The sequence below is a fragment of the Castor canadensis genome, chromosome 6 (assembly GCF_047511655.1).
Source record: "Castor canadensis chromosome 6, mCasCan1.hap1v2, whole genome shotgun sequence".
Classification (NCBI taxonomy): Eukaryota; Metazoa; Chordata; class Mammalia; order Rodentia; family Castoridae; genus Castor; species Castor canadensis.
In genome coordinates, this window is record NC_133391.1 from 119,134,276 (window position 1) to 119,153,353 (window position 19,078).

Below are 19,078 nucleotides of genomic sequence, written 5' to 3' on the forward strand. Positions count from 1 at the left end.
GTCTATTAAAACCACAAGTCTTTTTCACACATGTTCCTGCTAAGCTACAGTGTGTGTATAGCTATATATAGTTATTATCTGTTGAGTGCTTATTATGGGCAAGGCAATGTGCTAAATGTTTTGCATCTTTTGCATCTCATTTAATCCTCCCATCAACCCAAAGAGGCAGTCACTATCCTTAGTTTAGGGTGAGGTTTGAATGAGTAAAGACTTGCCTAAAGAGTTGACTCCAAAGCAAATACTCTTGACCTTGATGCTATTGTCTTCTGTGATGTTTTTGTTGATCTATCTTGGAAAGGGGATGCAAATGATCCAACATCAAAGAGCAGAACTATTAAATATAAATTGGCTCAGGCCTGCTCCTCTTTTTAGCCTGCTTAGATCTTTTTGTTCTTCTTCTCCCCCAATACATCAGCATTGCCATAAGCCTTCATGTTGACAATGGATTTCATTACCAGCATTACTATTCTCTTCATTACTTTGAAAAATAGAACAAGGTCAAGAACAGAACCCCCAATCCACACTAGAGCCTCTACTATGTTTGCCATTAATCACTACTCTGTTAAGTTACAAATCCTTGGTACTGGGACTTGGCTTCCATTTTTCCCCTCTCACCCACCATCCGAAATCCTCTGCTAAAATTCAAAGGCAGAATTTTTAATGCATGCTTCTAATGAATCTAACATCATTGCCATAGAGAGCAAAAGAATATCATCCTTTCCTATGCTGAGGAAGCATGTACCCCCTAACTCTATTCTAGATTGTGGTCTAGGAGTGATCATTGTCACCAGTCTTTAATGTACGCATTGGCCTTCTTCTCCTTTTGGAACATTTGTTATACATGTAACCATGTTTGCTTTTTATGTAATTTTCTCATTTTTCAAAAATCTTGAAAGATTAGTCATGATGGTTGAGTACCATCATGGACAGGTGTGTGTGTGTGTGTGTGTGTGTGTGTATTAGAAAGTATTTTTTTTTCTTGGCAAAGAGACCGAACATATTGAGTACATATTATAATGTTTGTTGAAACTTTTCTTGGCCAAATAATAGTTTCATTTTACAAAGAAGACATCAGGGTAGTGAGTGTGTGGGGTCTTTCACTTGATGATCTGCATTTTATTCCATTTCCTTTTAAACTATTGAGATGTCTTTGTTCTGCTATGATCTCCTGAAAAACTGGTATTCCAAGGCGTATGGACAACCTTAGGTGTGATTATTTTAAAAAATGAAATAGTGACATGGGACAAATTATTAGCATTCTTGGAAAATAACAGTTTAGGAGATAGACATCATATTACACTTGTAGGCCCCAAAAGTGACCATGCAGAGAGGAGTGCTCTGGCCAAGAGATTCTTTATTGCCGGGTGGGAGAGGGAGAGAGCAGAGAGAGAGAGAGAGAGAGAGAGAGAGAGAGAGAGGAGGTGGAGGGCGAAGGGCTTAAATACCCCTCAAGTGAGACTCGGCATGATCTGATTGGTTAGGATCTTATGGTTCATGCTGATTGGAGGTTGGGGCAGAAAGAGGATTCAAGCTAGACTTGAGGCAGGACCGTGACCCTGGGAAACGGAAGCTTAAGAGTGCAGTAAGAACCGAAACCTATTGGCACCATTATTGCCAACATTCCTCCCCTTTTTGTTTGTTAAGGAAGGGGGGCGTTGTGTTCGCTCTGGCTTCTTCGAGCTGGCAAGGGGCGGTGTAGGGGAAGGGAGGGTCAGTTGGCAAACAGTGTTGGGGTGCTGAGCCTCATGATGGCGTACACCCAGGCTCCAAAAATGATGATTTCCTCTTCCCTGAAGTTGATGAAGGTCCCTTGCAGCCACAGGTCGTAAAGAGTTTCGAGCCAATCCTCCGACCTCCGCGTGGTGGGTATCAGCCAATGATCCTCACGTTTTGGAGAGGTTGATATCCCTGGAGGTACAACTGGTTAAATTTTTGATCAGCAAGAGCAGACATGCAGTGTGATACAAGGGAGGAAGCTTAAGAATAGGAGAGCAAGAAGCATAGGCATTAGGACGGGCATTGGCCAGGAGAACCACTGTGAAATGTTGTCCCCTAGACAATTTCAAGAGTCCTCCAATTCCCTTCTCCATTTTCTAATTGCTTCTTGAGAGGTGCCGCCATTGGGGGAACCCATTGAGCTTGACAGTAGTGGGTGTCATGAGAATGACCAGATGAGGGCTGGTCCATCGAAGTCCCAACGGAGAGGGTAGAATATCCTTTTGGAGAACAAGATGCCCTGGTTTAACAGAAATTGTTATAGGGTGGGACAGGATCTGGTTTGCATGCTCTCTGAGAAGTTCCCTCAGAAGGCAGGTAGTCAGCCAGAGGAGCAGAGTCTGTTGGAGGCAAGTTTTCTAAGAGAAATGGGTGGCCATACATTATCTAAGACCCAAATAGGAATATTAGGAGGAGCATAAAAAGGTGTCTGCTCAGGGACTGCATACCTAGGGATCTAAATTCTGCAAAATCCTATAACTGCCAGGAAAGCTGTAAGCTGTTTTATGGTATGGGGGTTGGGAAACGGAAGATTGGGTTGATGCATTTATGACTCAGGGAGTGAGTCTGTTCCATTAAGGCCACACCTAGGTAGGTGACCTGTGGGAGGCAGGGGCTGTCAGGATTTAAATGTAACACTCTTGGATAAAAGAGAGCTTTAGCTCATTATTTTATATAAATTGTTACTTTTAACCTTTTAAATGTTTGTACCATATTTAGATAAAGTATAACATAACACTGTTATGAGGTGGTCATTTAAGACACATAAGCAAATATGTAAATAAACTCTGGTTTAGTAGTACTTAAAGCTTGACAAGATCAGCAGAAAACACAAATAATTTCTTTGATAAAATCTCTGTAATGGTTTTTTGTAGATGTTACTCAGAGCAGAACAATATTAAGATAACCTTGTTATTTCATAGACATAGAGGATTTGATTTTAGTTTGACATGACCCTAAAAATCTTTCAGGCAACTCATAGATTATATTCAACTTTAACTTTATCACACACCAAAGTTTTTTTTATACACTTTTCAAACTTACTCAGACCTTCACACAACATACTAAACCCTTTGATGGTTTGTCCTTATCCTTCCTATTTGAAACAATCTTTAGGACAAACCCTTCTTTACAAAAATCGCTTCTCATCCAAAAAACCATTCCTTTTTCCTTTAACTTCTCAAAAATACACTTATTACCCATCTATATCCTTTCCAGTTGTTTACTTTGTAAATTGTATTTTAAAATTAACCTTTATAAGGATTTTAAATTTGTTATAGGGGCTGGAGTAACTAATTAATAGCCCTTATTGTTTTTAGGAATAGGCATAAGGACTCATCGTCCCTCAGGCTTGAGGGGATATTGTTGTAGGTGTGGCAACTGTGGATTTTTGAGTTTTATTTGAATAGGGAGGGCCCTCCTGCCTCACCCTACACTCACCCCATCAGTCTACACTATGGAGTCTATTTGTTCCTCCTGCCTGGAGGGAGGAGAATTTGAGCTTTTAATTGAGATAGTAAATCCTGTCCCAGCAGGGACACTGGAATTTTAGGTACTATGAGGAAAGAGTGACAGAAGAGGCGGTCTCCCCAGGAGCAGACCAGAGGCCAGGTAAACTAGTGCTATAAGGGCTGGCCAGATTTGCCCCAAATGATAACTTTTGTCATTGGACTGGGGACCAGGAGGAAAAGGTAAAACAGAGAAACAGGCTCCTCTAGGAGGAAAATGACCTTTTGTTTTTCTGCCATTATGGCTCCTCAACATTGATGCCAAGAAGTAGAGTGTGGACAAGAGGCTGAGACCCATCAATCTGTAGGAGGAGGCAGCTCGCCTTCCATCTGGTGATGGGGGCAATTAGACCTCCAGTGGTTACCTTTGCAGAGGGAAGGGTCCCGGTTGGGGGTGGGGCTGTCTCCCAGGCTGCCCCCCTTAAGCATTCTCTGCAGAAGTGCCCCTCCTGTCCACCATGGTAGTAAGTTCAGGATACAGGCCCCAGTCGGGTGGGGCCCTCTCTGAGAGCAGCAATGAGGCCATGGTGTCTCTCATCTTTTTCTCTCCTGTTAGTAAGGTCCCGGACATACAGACACACCCATAAATACAGACATGGCTAGCTGTATTACTTGGCTCAATGACTTTTCCCTTCAGCCACCGTCTGAGTTTTTTACGAATATCTGCGACTGACTGTTAGAAATTTATCTTTGAGGAGAACCTCTCTCACCTGTGACTCTGAGTCCACCATGGTATGCTTTCTGATAGCGTCCTTAAGATGCTGTAGAAAGGTAAGAGGATTTTTTTTTAATTGTTGCTGTAAAGTAAAGTTGTTATTTTACATTGACACCTGACACTCTGGAGAGCAAGTCTCTGAACTGTTCTGGGCCTCAGTTTCCTCACTTGAAGAATGAGGGATCTGGTCTAGGTTAAACTACGTTTTTCTACTATGAGATGGCTGAAGTGACATTAATGCCACTTACCTTCTTTACCATTTTTTAATATTTTTAGTAATGCTGGGGAATTGAACTCAGGGCTTTGCACATGCTGGGCAGACATTCTTCAATTGAGCTACTTCCTCAGCCCCAAATATTATTATTATTATTTTTTACTTTGGCTGTACTGGACTTGAACTCAGGAATTTATGTTTGTAAAGCGGCACTCTACTGCTTGAGCCATATAATAATTTCCAACCTGAGTGGCCTGGGCCCATACCCATTGCTTTCCTAATGAGATAAGAGTCTGGTCTAGTAGAAGCATACTATCCTTTTATGTCAGTTGAAAGGTTCGGATCACAGAGATAAAGGCTTGAATGTATTTGTCTGGGCATCAGTACAGCTGTTTGGATGTTTTTAAATTTCCTTTAGATCTGATAACTGGAAGGGGACATACGATTTGCCCTCTTCCTACCATTGCCTGTTGGAGAGGGAAGCACTCATTAAGAGGTTCTGAGTACTGGGGTGGCTTAGAAGGTAGAAATTTGTATAGGGGACCTCAGTTTATGTTTTTACTTTTATAGAAAAGGTCTAATTGGAGTATGGTATTATAATTTAAGGAACCCTGTGAAGGCCACTTCTCTTGGTCACCCAAGGCATACTGAGGCCAGGCCTCAGTACAAAGCTTCCAACATCTACCAGCCAGAAGACTGGAAGATGCAGGTCCCATCTAGAAAGAACAAAACATTAGGATCCTGTCTTTTAGCTAGCAGCAGGCAGCCTCTTTAATAAAGGCTACCTTTTTAACAAAGAAATCATTTGTAAAGTTAGAGAAGGGCATTCAGAGGGCATTTCAGGCCAATAACAGTACCATATGGGACAACTAGTGCTAATATTTGGAGGGAAAAATTTATGTTGAGGCCAAAAGCATAGAAAATTCTAAATGAGAAGTTTAGAGACCACAGTAATGTCTGTTTTATTATTTCTGGAACTATAACTTGAGGTAACAATTGGCTTACAAGGGCTGGGTCTGATGCCCTGAGGTGTGAGTTTGGGCTAGGAGCAGGATTTGTGCAAGGTGCCACTCCCTCCACACACACCTGGGACAAATGACCCTGACTGCCTAGGCCTGATCCTGCAGCCTGTCGCCCCTCCCCCCTTCCTGTGTACTCTGTGCGTGCTTATACTAGGGGAAGTGGCGGCAGGCCACAGCCATTGCCACATGTGGTTGGTGGCCCAGGATATGCTGGGTCCTCTCTATGGATTTTCTTAGCTATGGCAGGCATTTTTGCTGTGTCCAGAAGCTGGCATCCTGTGCACAGGTGCACCTGTTTGCTTTCCCTCCTCCCCTTGTGGGGGTGGAGTTACAGCATGAGAGTGGCAGCTGCAGTTTTTTGTAAGCACTTTTGTAAAGCAGCTGACTTAAAGTTACTTTATACTGAGAGGCCTGGCAAACTAGTTGGAATAACTTAAGTCATAAGGTACCATGCTACAAGTTTTTCATGGGAGGCAGGGTCCCAGTAAGCCCAGGGAGGGTAAGGCAGACAGAGACAAAGGACATGTGGTGAGACCATAGAGGAGGCAGAAAAGGTGTGCTGACATCTTAGGTAAGGGAGTGGAAGGCAGAGCCTGGAGGCACGACACAGGCCTGAGGGATTAGCCATCACCTGTGTCTCTAGGTTGCTCCCATTGATTGGTACTGGCATGCTTTCAGCAAAACGAGACCTCCACTCTCCAGTCACCAAATAAATCCAGGGCTTGGTCTCAGCTCACAGGAAGGGAGCATGAGCTCTTCCAGAGCTGGAACTGCCTTGAGGCCAGAATTGGCAAGGAGTGGCTTGCTTAGCTAGATGACAGGGAATGTTTTTCAGGAAGATAGGAGGAGATAGGTATGGTAAGCAGTGCAAGAAGTCTGTTTACATGGGGAAGGAGGAGGTTTGGGAGAGGAATTGGCTGATTCAGAAACTGGTTCACAGGCTAATAGAATCTGTGCAGGGGAACAGAAAGGACAGAGGGAGGATTTGAAGTACATGTTTTGGCTTGCAAGTGGTGCAGAGAACCAGATTTAGACTGAGGTATGAAAAAGCTTGGACATAATGGAATCTCTCCCCATCATCCCAATCGCTCACAGTAGTTATATGTCCCGTAAAAGGTTGGGATCTAAAGACCTGAAAAGGGGCCAGTGACTTTGGTTGTCTAAAGGATAAGTGGACCAGATTGAGTGCAAAAGTGGATTAAATTTTTGGTTTTATATCTGGAGTCAAACCCAAGGTGTCTAAATTATTGAGGAGGCATTTTAGAGGGGAGTCAGATGGCAAAGAGGAGGTGGCCCCCATGGTGGGAGCCAGTTGGAAGGATATATGGAATCGCAGGTCATCCCCATGAGGCTCGACTATCCTGAGAACAGTACAAGGCGCATGAGAAACAGTTGTCATTGTGTTCAAGTGGCTTGTAGGGCCCCTGGGGCCCGGAGGCTGTGGGTTATCCGGTACCGGGCTTTTCGACGAGGGGTCTCTGAGACCCACAACAAAATAGACCCAAGCCGAATGGAAGGAAGGGAACTGCCCTCTACCATCTGAGCCCCAGAGATAGCCAAACAGGGGAAATGCTCTAAACCCCAGAGACACCGAAGGGATTGCCCAAGAAGGGTATGTGGACTCACCAAAAGGAGTCCGGTGTTGGATGCGAGCGAGGGCGATCGGGAGGATGAGTCCTGGCCAGTCACGTCCTCAGGGTGGTCATGGGGTGAGACGGAATCGGGGTCCCACCAGGATTAGTGGGGAGACCCGATCGAGTCATGGCACCAAATGTAGGCCCCAAAAGTGACCATGTGGAGAGGAGTGATCTGGCCAAGAGATTCTTTATTGCTGAGTGGGAGAGGGAAAGACATGATCTGATTGGTTAGGATCTTATGGTTCATGCTGATTGGAGGCTGGAGCAGAAGGAGGGTTCAAGCTAGACTTGAGGCAGGACTGTGACTCTGGGAAAGAGAAGCTTAAGGGTGCAGTAAGAACTGAAACCCATCGGCGCCATTATTGCCAACAACACTGGCTATTGCAACTGTTAACACACAGTACCACTCAGTCTCAGGGAGAGAATAGAGTTTCCTCCATTTTCTGTAATGAATTTTTCAATGCCTAACAGCTCCTTTGATTTTTCTACTACACCCTTACACTATTTAACTTGAGTCTGATATAATAATTGAAACTGTCTCTCTAGAAAATAGTGTTGTTCAAATAAAAACAATCAGTCTAAGAAGGTTGTTTAATCTCCTGCTTCTTTCCCCAAGATGTTACCCAATGGGAGGAGGCTTATGTATCATCATGACATTGAACAAAGATGGGATGCTTGTTTGTTTGTAATGGCTCACTTTTTAAGAATTAGCACACATTAATAGAACAAAGGGGGTTCATTGTGATAATTCATAAATGCTGTACTGTCTCATTCTTGATTGACTTCTAAGGTGATGGCCTGAGTACACTGGTTTCTGAATGTCCCATGGCCTCCAAAGTTGCTGTATATAACCAATACTTGTGATCCATTCTTTTGGTCTTCATTTGCCCCCAGAAATTCTACACCATCTCCTCAATGGTGACCCAACTTTCTTTCAACTCTCTCAGGAGGTAGACCCTAGGGTTTCTGTAAGTTCTCCAACCAGTCCCCTTGACTGGTGATTCATCCCAGTCTTTGCTCCAAGATCAATGTGTCCCACCACAGTGGGTTTCATGGCAGACTCTCAATTCAATATTCACTCAGTGGTGGTACTGAGGTTAGTTTATGAATGCTACCACACCTCTCTGTGTATGACCATGAATTTTGAACTCTACTCCCAGAATCCAACATGGAACTACTATGGTTTGAATGTCCTGACCAAAACATAGTGAGACTTAATCCTTGCTGTGAGGTATTGAAAGTTTGGAAACTTAATCCAACCATGTTATGTGGGTGGGATCTTTGGGAGGTGCTTAAGGGCAAAAAGTGTGGGACCCTAATCCAATGGGACCATGCTTTATAAGAAGAGGAGAAGAGATCTGAGCTAGAATGCTCAGTCTCTTGCTGCATGATGTCCTGTGCCACCTCCAGGACCTTACAGAGTTCCTATCAGCAAGAGAGACCTCACCAGATGTGGCTGCTTGATTTTGAACTTTCCAGCCTTCAAAACTTTGAGTTGAATAAACTTCTTGTTTTTTCATGTCAGAAAGGTAATATGCCCACGTTGTAACAAGGTTTGAGGGTGGCACATGTCATGCAAGGTGTGAACACCCAATCATAGTGCTTATGGATCAAAAACGGATCTAAATCTCTTCTTTATAAATTACTCAGTCTATGGTATTCAGTTATACCCAGAGAAAACAGACTAAGAAAGAAGCAAAGGGAAAATGTCTTTGACCTTGGTGCTACTCTCAATCTATTTAACATCCCCACTTCCACAGATCAAAGATCAGGGAGAAAAAGGCAGGAAAAAGTCTTACTGTGAGCAAACTCTGCCTTCTTTCACTTCTCATCTGCCCTCTTGCCAGAAAAAGAGCCAGCATTTCTTTGGTTTCCCCAGCATTATGACCCATTTTTTTGTAGGTCCAGCTAAGCTGTCATGGTAGATGTGAGCATTTTCTCTGTGTTGCAGTCTTCCTTTTCCTTGAAGCCAATGCCCCAGAGTTCAGCTGCAGATAGGCCAAAGAGAAGACAGAAAATTTAGAATAGGCAATGAATGGCCTAATCTCCCTGGTTATTTTTCTGCTGCTTATTGCAGCAAGATATATATGTATACATATATATGTATACATACAAGATATGTATGTATATGTGTAAGTGTATGCCTATGTGCATGTATATATCCTTTTGCACAGTGACGCTGACTGGTCTCTAATGAAGCACCCGGCAAGATCAGGTAACATCAGGTTACATTCTGCTCTGTTTCTGGAGACTTGGCTTCATCCATATGGGGATACATAGCCAGAATAATTGTTAGATAAGGAAATGGGATAGTCCTGTATTTTTTCTTTAGATGATAAAAATATATATTTCACTTTTGTGAAAATTTCTACAGAATGACACTGCCACTCATGGGAAATGTATTTAAATTCTGAAGGCTCACTTTCATAAACTCTAACAACAAGGTGCATTTGATTACGAACAAAATGACTGTGATTCCAAGCAGGAGATGGAGTTGCAGTTAGGAAGGCTGAATTCTCAACCCTTGGTAGTAACTTTCAGGATGGAATCAGCCTAGCACCTAGCCACTGCCTGCCTTATTCCTTTATGTCTGAAGGGAAACAGGAAATGCTCACAAGGCTAACACTTGAGAAGTAATCTGACACTTGGGAAGGAAGTGACTACAAGTTGCCTGTGCTTTGCCCCTGCCACTTTTGACCTCTTTTCCATATATACTCTGCCAGATGCCTCTAAAAATATAAACCCACTGGTTCCACAGTTCTAGAACCATGTGACTGTAATCCAACTCCTGGATCAAGCAAAGAAAATGAACATATTCCTCTCACTGTCCTGTCTCTCCCATCAATGACATAGTTTGGGGGACAGAGACTCCTAGATGATATAATTAAGTTGTCTGCACAAAATATAAGGAAAGTTTGTCAATAATTCCTTTTTTACACAACATAAATCCTCTACTTATATCTTTCACTTTTAAAATTTTTTACTATTTTGAGCTGGGGATTGTACTCTGGGCTTGCACATGCTAAGTGAACATACGTTCTACCACTGAGCCACATACAACTCCAGCCCCATCTATTTCTTTTAAATTGTTAAAATTTGTGTTTGATCTACATATGACAACAGAGAAATAGGAGATCCTCTCCTCCCAACCCCCTGGCTCTGTTGAAACATCTTGCAACAGTCCAGGTCACTGTCATTTGGGTTTCTTATAGGCCCTAGAACAACAGTTTTGTGTTGCTGTACCTGAGAATGTTCAGGTAGCTGGGTGCCCTATCCCAGAACTCATCAACATCTGAATTCATCTTAGAACCGTCAAGATCTAAAGTCAGTTCTCAGGACACTTGATAATGAACCTAAACTCCTCAGGAAATGAAGTCGGAGATGTGAAGGACATAAAGGTTTTTTGCTGAAGTGAAAATTTAAACACCGACAATGACCATAGGTTACACTGAGCCCAAATCCCAGGAACCAATGCAGGAAGCAAAGATAATTCCCTCCTTTTAGGAAAGAGAGTAGTTCCCCACTCTCACCTTTAGACAAAATAAGCCCCAGACCACAGTCCATGGCTGGATTTGAGGTAATACCAGCTTAGCTATCCCTGGCTCCCAATCTATGAACCTAAGGGACATGAATATTTGCTGTTAGAGCAAGTCTGTTCTGTTTATGTTTCCCTCAGAGACCCGTAGTTTTTTTATTGTGGAAGGGTAGAGGAAAATATTATAAGTGTGTTTTCATTTTTTTGGCTTGTGTCATTATCTTCTCTCTTCAGCCTACTCACACCCGAGTGTTATTCGCATATGCCCTTTCAGTTAAATTCCAACCACACATTTGAATGTCTTTGGGAGGTTTTGCTTGATTACCATAACCCACAGTGAAAATGTGATGGCTTGTAATTGCTTATTTATTCACTCATTCACTCTTTTGATTTAAAAGTATTTATTGAAGTATGACTACCTATACTAAAAAGCACAGTTCTTAGATATGTAGCTCTATGAGTTTTGACAAATGTATATACCCAGGTTCCTGATACCATAAAAAAGCACGGAATATTGCTACAATCCTTTGTAGTCAATCTCTATAGTCTGATTCAATTTTATAGATCGGCTTTGCCTCCTCTTACAGTATATACTCACTTTGTACCTTTCTTCTTTCATTCAGTATAATGTTTTTGAGATGTATCCATGTTGTATTTATCAGTTCATTCCTTTGTGTCACCAAGTAGAATTTCATTATGTACATTTCCCACTGAGAGAATATTGGAATTGTTTCCAAAATTTTGCTATATGAATAAAGTACCATTAAATATTCTTGTACAAGTTCTTTTTTTTTCTTTTTTAACGTTACTTGGGTTTGAACCCAGGGCCTACATATTGAGTCATTCTGCCAGCCCTTCTTGGTGATGGGTGTTTTCAAAATAGGGTCTTGCAAACTATTTGCCTGGGCAGGGTTCAAACCATGATTCTCCTGATCTTTGCCTCCTAAGTAGCAAGGATTACAAGTGTGAGCCAACGGCGCCTAGCATTGTGCAAGTATTTTTGTAGACATCTGTTCTCATTTCTCTTAGGTAAATACTTTGAAGTAGAATTGCTGGGTCATAAGCCTGGTGTAAGCTTAATTTTATAAGAAACTGCCAAGCTGATTTCCAACATGCTTGTACTATTTTTAAATTCTCCCCAGCAGTGAGTATTTGGCACGACCAGTCTTTGTAAAGTTAGCCATGGTGAAGGTGTTTGGCGGTATATCACTGTAGCTTTAATTTACATGTGCTTATTGGCCCCTGTATATTCTTTTTTTGTAAAATACCTGTTCAAGTATTTGACACTTTTTACTTACTTTTTTGTCTTTTTAATTATTGATTTGTAGTACTTTTCATGTTTTGTGTATAAGTCTTTTGTGGAATATATATATATATATATATACATTTATGGATATATATGCATATATATATGCACATGTAATATTTACTTCCAAATCTGGTAATTTTTGATGAGCTGAAGCCAAATTTATTGATTTTATTTGATGGTTATTATTATCATTATTTTCATTCAATAACAAATCTCTGCTTATCCCATGACAAGAGTCTATTCTGTTTCCTTCTAGGAGCTTTCTAGTTCTAGTTTTTATGCTGGGGTCTGCACTCCATCTTGAATCACTTTGGATGTAATGTGAGATGAAGGTCGAGGCTCATTTTTTTCATTAGAAATACACTTATTCCAGAACCTTTCCCACATTAAATTGCATTGCTACATTTTGTGGAGAATCAATTAACCATGTATGTACTTCTGTGTTTGCTATTGAGTTCAAGCAATACATTTGTCTATATTTATGCTCACAGTCATGCCTTGTTAATTGCTATTGCCTTATGGTAAGTTTTAAAATCCAATAGTGTATGTCCCTCAACTTTATTTTTCCTCAACATAGTTTTGTCTACTCCAAGTCCTTTATATTTTAGTGTCAGCTTGCAAATGTGTGTGACAAAGTCTTTTGAGATTTTAGTGGAAGTGCACTGAACTTATAGCTCCAACTGGGGAAAATCAAAACATTACCATACAGTCTTCTGACCCACCAATACCTGTATATTTGAGACTTTGCTCCTTTTATTTGTTAGATCCAAATCTTTTTTTCCCTTTGAGATTTCCTTGGGATAATCCAGTTACATAATCTGTTTTATTTGAACTAAGATTCTTGCTTTTTCTCCTTTTTTATTTTTAATGCCTTTTATTTTTCTTGCTTTATTGTCTTGAACATAATCTCTAATATGATGTTGTATAAAAATGGTGACAGCAAATATGCATGCTTTGTTTACAATCAGGTGGAAGGGTATTTAATATTTTACTGTTTTATATATATATATATATATATATATATATATATATATATATATACATATATATATATAAAAAATCTAAGTTCCCCCCTGCCCCTGATCTCCATCCCTCTCTCCCTCCCTCCCTCCCTTCCTTCTTTCCCTTTGCTTTCTTTCTTTTTTAGACTTGTGGATTAATTATTTAATCTGATTTGAAAACTTCTGGCATAATTCCTTCGAATATTTTTCTGACCCAGTTGCATCTCTTAGTCTTTGGCAGTTCTTTTCCTCCAGCTGTTCTCACATGTATCCATCTTGTACTCACAGGAAACTGCTACAGCTCTCTGCTTAGCAATGGAAGCAATGGACTTAGGACTGCTTAGGGTTCTTCTTTAGGACTTCAGTTCATCAAGACTTTCGTGCATCAACCACTCTTCAATAGTACCATGGGAAAGTATTATTTATATGTTAATCAGGTTTTTCTTGTTATTATCATCTGAACCAGAGCAGAACTCATACATATTCTCTCCTCTACTTGAAGGAGTACACAGTTTGAGGAGGGAGGCAGCAATTAAAATAGCATGTGCAAATGCTATAATGATGGATGAAAGTGCTAAGAAGGTGCTGGTGAAGAACACCTGATAGTCCAGAGGGATTAAAAAGGTTTCCCAGGGCTGGGTGCTATTGCTCTTCTGTGTAATCCCAACTACACAGGAAGTCATAGTTAGGTGGATCTCGGTCAGAGGCTTGCTCTGGGCAAATCATGAGACCTTATCTACAAAATAACTAAAGCAAAGAAGGACAGGAGATGTGGCTCAAGTTTAGAGTATTTGCCTAGAAACATGAGGCCCTGAGTTCAAACTCCAGTGCGGCAAAAAATAAAAAGCTTCCCAGGGGACATGATGATTGATTGAATGTTGATTTTTGCATACACGTAATTTAGATAGATTTAATAGTTTTTGGGTAGAGGGACTTAGATGAGTAAAAGCAGAGAATTTTGGAGTGCGTGGGGCCAACAAAAACCTGTAAGTACAGATGAAGTATAGGAGATACTTAGGCTTTGTAAAAAGGAAGGTTGAGGAATTGAATGGAGTCCAGATTACTATTAAATGGAGCTAACAGTGCCCATGTCATAGGAGTTTTCAAGAATTAAACAAGATCATACATGTGTAAATCTACATAGTGAGTATTTATAAATGATAACAATGGTTCACCAGGATTACTTGGGGATCATGCAAGTGCAAGCCACGTTAGGTAACTTACATTTCATTTTGAAGGGAACCACTGAAAATTAAGCATATGAGAGATAAAATCATATGTATACTTTATAAAGAGAACTCTGGCACTGGAAGATGGAGTTTCATGTGTGCTGAGGGTGGGTGCAATGTGGTAAGAAAAAGGTACAAGTGATCATGATACTAGCCTGAGATGGAGGAAGTAACATGTCCTAAGCTAAAGAGATGTCATGTGAGTTAGAGAGTGAACAGTGTCCAGTGGAATTGACAATTAGAAATTCTTCGGTGATTTTAAAGATATTTATTGGATATAGCACTCATTGACAGCCTTCTCTTACTGTTAATTCTGTGGGATGCATTGTTATTTAGTAATAATATAGTTGTCCCTCTGTATCTCTGGGAGATTGGTCCCAGAATGCTGCATGAATGTCGAAACCTGAGGTTGCTCAAGTCCCTCGTACAAAATGGCACAGTGTTTGCACATAACCTGTGCACACCCTCCCACATGCTTTAAATCATCTCTAGATCTCTTATAATACACAGTGCAACATGAACAGTATAAATACTTGCTACACTGTATTGTTTAGGGAGTAACAACAAGAAAAAAGTCTGTCTATGTTCACTATGGATGCAATTTTTTAAAATATTTTCAATCCATAGTTGGTCGAATCCACAGGTTCTGGCCTATGGCTCCAGAGGCCCAATATGTATCAACAGCCATGTTCATTATATGGCAGGCGCTGTTCAAAGCTTTTTAAAATGTATTATCTCATTTAATTTTCTTGAAGCCCTGAAGACTATTTTTCTCAATTTGACAGGTATACAACTGAGGTGAAGCACAGCTGTGTTATTTAACTAAGGTCACCTGACAAATAGTGTCACAATGAGGACTTGGGCCTAGTCCCTTGGACAGCTTGTACTCTGAATCACCAAGGGCTCTCTTTGGGTCTTACTCACATGTTTACTACATAAAACCATGTATTGATTTTAACAGCTCTGCAAATATTATTTCTACAATGAATGAGTAGAGAAGACCTGTTCTTGTAACTGTAAACCTACTAGAAGGAAACCTGGAGAAAGCTCCATGACATTGGTTTGAGCAATGGTTTTTAAGATATGATCCCCAAAACATGGGCAATAAGTGACAGCAGACAAATGATATTACATCAAATGATAAAGCTGCTGCACAGTAAGGGAACAATCAATAGAATGGAAACAAAACCTATGAAGTGGGAGAAAATATTTCAAATTATACATTTGATAAGGAGTTAAAACTAAAAACATAGAAGAGATTCAAATAACTCAATAGTAAGAAAACAACCTGACTAAAAAATGAACATAGGAATTAACATTTCTCAAAAGAAGGCATGCAAATGACCATAGGAATATGGAAAATGCTCAACTTTCCTAGTCATCAGGGAAATGCAAATTAAAATCATAATGAGATATCACTTCACATCTGTTAGAATGGTTGATATCAAAAGATGAAAAGATCCAGAGAAAAGTGGACTCTCATACACTGCTGGTGGGAGTGTTAATTAGTACAGCCATTATGGAAAACAGTATGAAGGGGCCTTAAAAAACTAAAAATAGAACTGCCATATAGTCCAACAATCCCACTACTGGGTACATATCAAAAGGAAATGAAATCAGTATGCTGAAGAGCTACCCCATGTCCATTGTGGCTTCAGTCACAATTGTTGAGGTATGGGATCAACCTAAGAGTCTCTCATGGATGAATGGATAAAGAAGAGACACACAACAGAGCACCATTCAGCCTTTAAAGGAAGGAAATCTGTCATTGTGTGGCAGCATGGATGAACCTGGAAGAATTTATGTTAACCACAATAAGCCAGGCACAGAAAGACAAACACCACATGACCTCACTTCTCTGTAGAATCTGGAAAGACTGAACTTCATAGAAGCAGAGAGAATGGTGGTATCCAGGGCCTGGAGCTGGGGATGGCTGGGGAGAAGTTGGTCAAGAGACACAAAATTTCAGTCAGACAGGAGTAGGGTCTGAGATCTATTACCCAAAACAAGGTGACTGTAGTTAGCAATGATGTTTATAGTCTTGAAAATCATTAAGAGAAAGCTAGAAGTGTCCTCTCCCCAAAACTATTAGTATGCAAGGTACCACATGTGTTAATTAGCTCCATTTAGCCATTCCATCACAAACACATATTTCAAAATATCATGTTGTGTATGATAAAGATATAAAAATACTTAATTCTATGCTGAAACAGAAGTGGCTCTTTTGATGGATGAGCAAGCTCCAGCACATAATGTACACTCAGTAGCTTCTCATGGAGTGGGCTCATCAGACAGACTAATGTCACAGGAAGCCACCCACCTGGTAGCTTATCTGCAAATGGCCCTCCAGACGCCCAGGGTGCACATCTGTTATCAACTCCAGGTGCACAGGGCACACATTTGTTATCAACTCAACTCCAGGTTGATATTTCTTCCATGTCCTTATTTCTTCCAGGTTTTGCAGCATGGAGCCTCAGACCCCCGTGACAGGGTGGGAAATTTGAGATGCATATCCTTTTGCTGCACCTGCAAATTAATTCTGCTGTCTCCTCTTTCCCTTTTTGCTCACTTTCTAGGGAGGCTGTTTGAAAGGAAAACAAGTCTCCAGAACCAAGTTTCCTAAAGAAAGGTGTGAGTTGGTCAGAGAGAGCAGAAAGGCAGGCCCACACTGGCTCGTCTCTGAGTCTGAAGTGATGGGGCCCATCCCCAATAAGGTGTATGTGTGGGAGGTGGGTAGATGGAGCGCAGGAGCCACTGCAGGCCTAGGCTGTGGTAGCAAAGTGCTTTTCTACCCTCTCCATCTCCACAGGGGACTTTTTCATTTGGTTTGAAGGATAGCATTGTCTGAGCAAGCCAAATACTTTTCAAAGTTGAGCACCACATGTCAGTTGGCAGTTTGATATTTTTGGTACATCTGAGAAGAGGTCTTTCTCAGGATGTCCCTGTGAGCCATCTCTAGTAAGCTTTCTCTGATTTTCTTGCTCAAATGACCAACAAACAAGTCCCTAATAAAGATGTTAGAATCAATAGTAAAGCTAATTTTATTTTGTGGCATATGCAGCATGGGGTTGAAGGAAAGAGTTCTGGGACTCTAACTATACTTCATTCTCCCTGTGGTCACTGACATGACAAGGACTGTGGGCCTAGTTTGCTTCTTGGGTGAATGAAAGAAGGAAGGACCATGCTGATGTCCCTAGACTAGAACCTGCCCACTCCCACTGGACACGCCCCACCCCTTGCCCCCATCAGAAGGCTCAATAACTTACTTATTTAAAATTGAGAAAAACAAGATGGGCATGATTAATTTAATGAGTTCATGACCAGTGTTCAAATGCTTTGCTCTAAAGAAACACCTTGGTGACAATTTAGGAAACGTGAATCCTCTTGATCAGTCACTGTCCATTCATATACAGCACTAGCTCCAATCACACTTCCGGGAACCTGAACTAGAAGATGTTTGGCTCTAATGATGTCGACAAGGGCTCAATTCTATCCAGATTTTCCTTTGTTGTGTCTCTTTTTTTTAAGTTACAAAAGAACTATTTTAGGCTAAAATGTATTCTCTAGCCATTTAACACATTTAGACACATCCATACTTAATGTTCCACTTTATTGCTTGCTGAAAGAAATAAATGCATAACAAAATACATTTGAAAAATGCTTAATTTTTCAACTGTTGATTTAATGTGTAAAACGGTTCAATAATGCAATGAATTGCCCCGGTCTGTGACTACTGAAAAATAGAAAAATTACCCACACTGGTATGTTGAATCTGTGAATATTAAGTTTGTCAATGTAATTTATGACTCGGCAGGTAATATACCGGTAATTTGCATCCTAATTGCTATGGTGCAAATCAAACGACTTTAATTCAGTAAATTAGTCTGCCTAGGCAGAAGCCAGCAATTGCCTCTCTGTGCTAGGGAGAGAGGAAGCTTGCTTGGGAGGAGGAAATGGAGGTGGGCCCCCTGCTGGCAGCTAGGCCACAAGGTCTTGCTCACAGCCCTGGGCTGCTTCTCCCCACAAGCAACACCCAGCGGATTTTCTTAGGGATTCAAAGTCAGAAAACAGAAGATGGAGGTCAAAGGAGTTCACTTTGGGCAAAAACAATACATGTTTTTGTGTCCAGTGACAGACACAAACAGAAATTTAAAGGCAGAAAAATAATCCATTCCAGCTTCCTAAAAGGGGTGCTTTCAATATAGGCATGTATTCTGTAATTCTTTCCAAACAGGCTTGATTCTCTTTGTGCAGTAGCAGTTGGAGAGCTGTGGGCATAGAGTGGTGTTTTAAGCCCATGGGTGCAGTGTGCATACAGAAAGATGTTCAACCTCCTTATGATAATGACAGAAAAGCAAATCGAAACACCGAGGGATAATTTTCTAGCAGAAATTACAAAGCTTGAAAGTGTTTGTGATCGTCAAGAGCTTGGGGGAGTGAGCACAGTATAAACTGGTGTGTCCTTTAGAAGAGCAATGTAATAGTTGTCATTGCATTGAAAACCCCGCATCCTTTGATGCCCCAATGCCAATGCCTCTTCGGGAAGTGCGTCCCACAGAGCTATAAATACATAGCATGAGTCGTATGAAATTACTGCTGTTGGACCATTTTTGACATACATAAACAGTAATTTCAAGTGATTCATCCCAATACCAGCGTATTCAGTGTAGCATTTTGCAATGACGACAGTTTGGGGAAAGCCTAAACGTCAGCAGGAGAACATTGATGGAATAAATAGTGGGACATAGCATAGAAAAAACCATGAGGAAGACCTAATCCGCAGTGATGCAGACAAATGACTGGGAAACATTAAACAAACAGACCAAGTTCTGTAACATTATGTAGAATCCAGTCTTTTTTTAAGTTGGTGTGTATATGCATTTACGCATTTTGATTTGTGTAGAATGTAGATA

At 40.9% G+C, this 19,078-nt stretch overlaps 1 non-coding gene across 1 annotated transcript; it reads right to left on the minus strand.

Annotated features, from left to right (window-relative positions):
- Positions 1–8,610: 8,610 nt before the first annotated feature.
- LOC141424559 (small nucleolar RNA U13) lies at positions 8,611–8,713 on the minus strand. The gene has a single exon (XR_012449459.1). It is a non-coding gene; the product is annotated as a small nucleolar RNA U13 (small nucleolar RNA).
- Between the last annotated feature and the right edge of the window lie 10,365 nt (positions 8,714–19,078).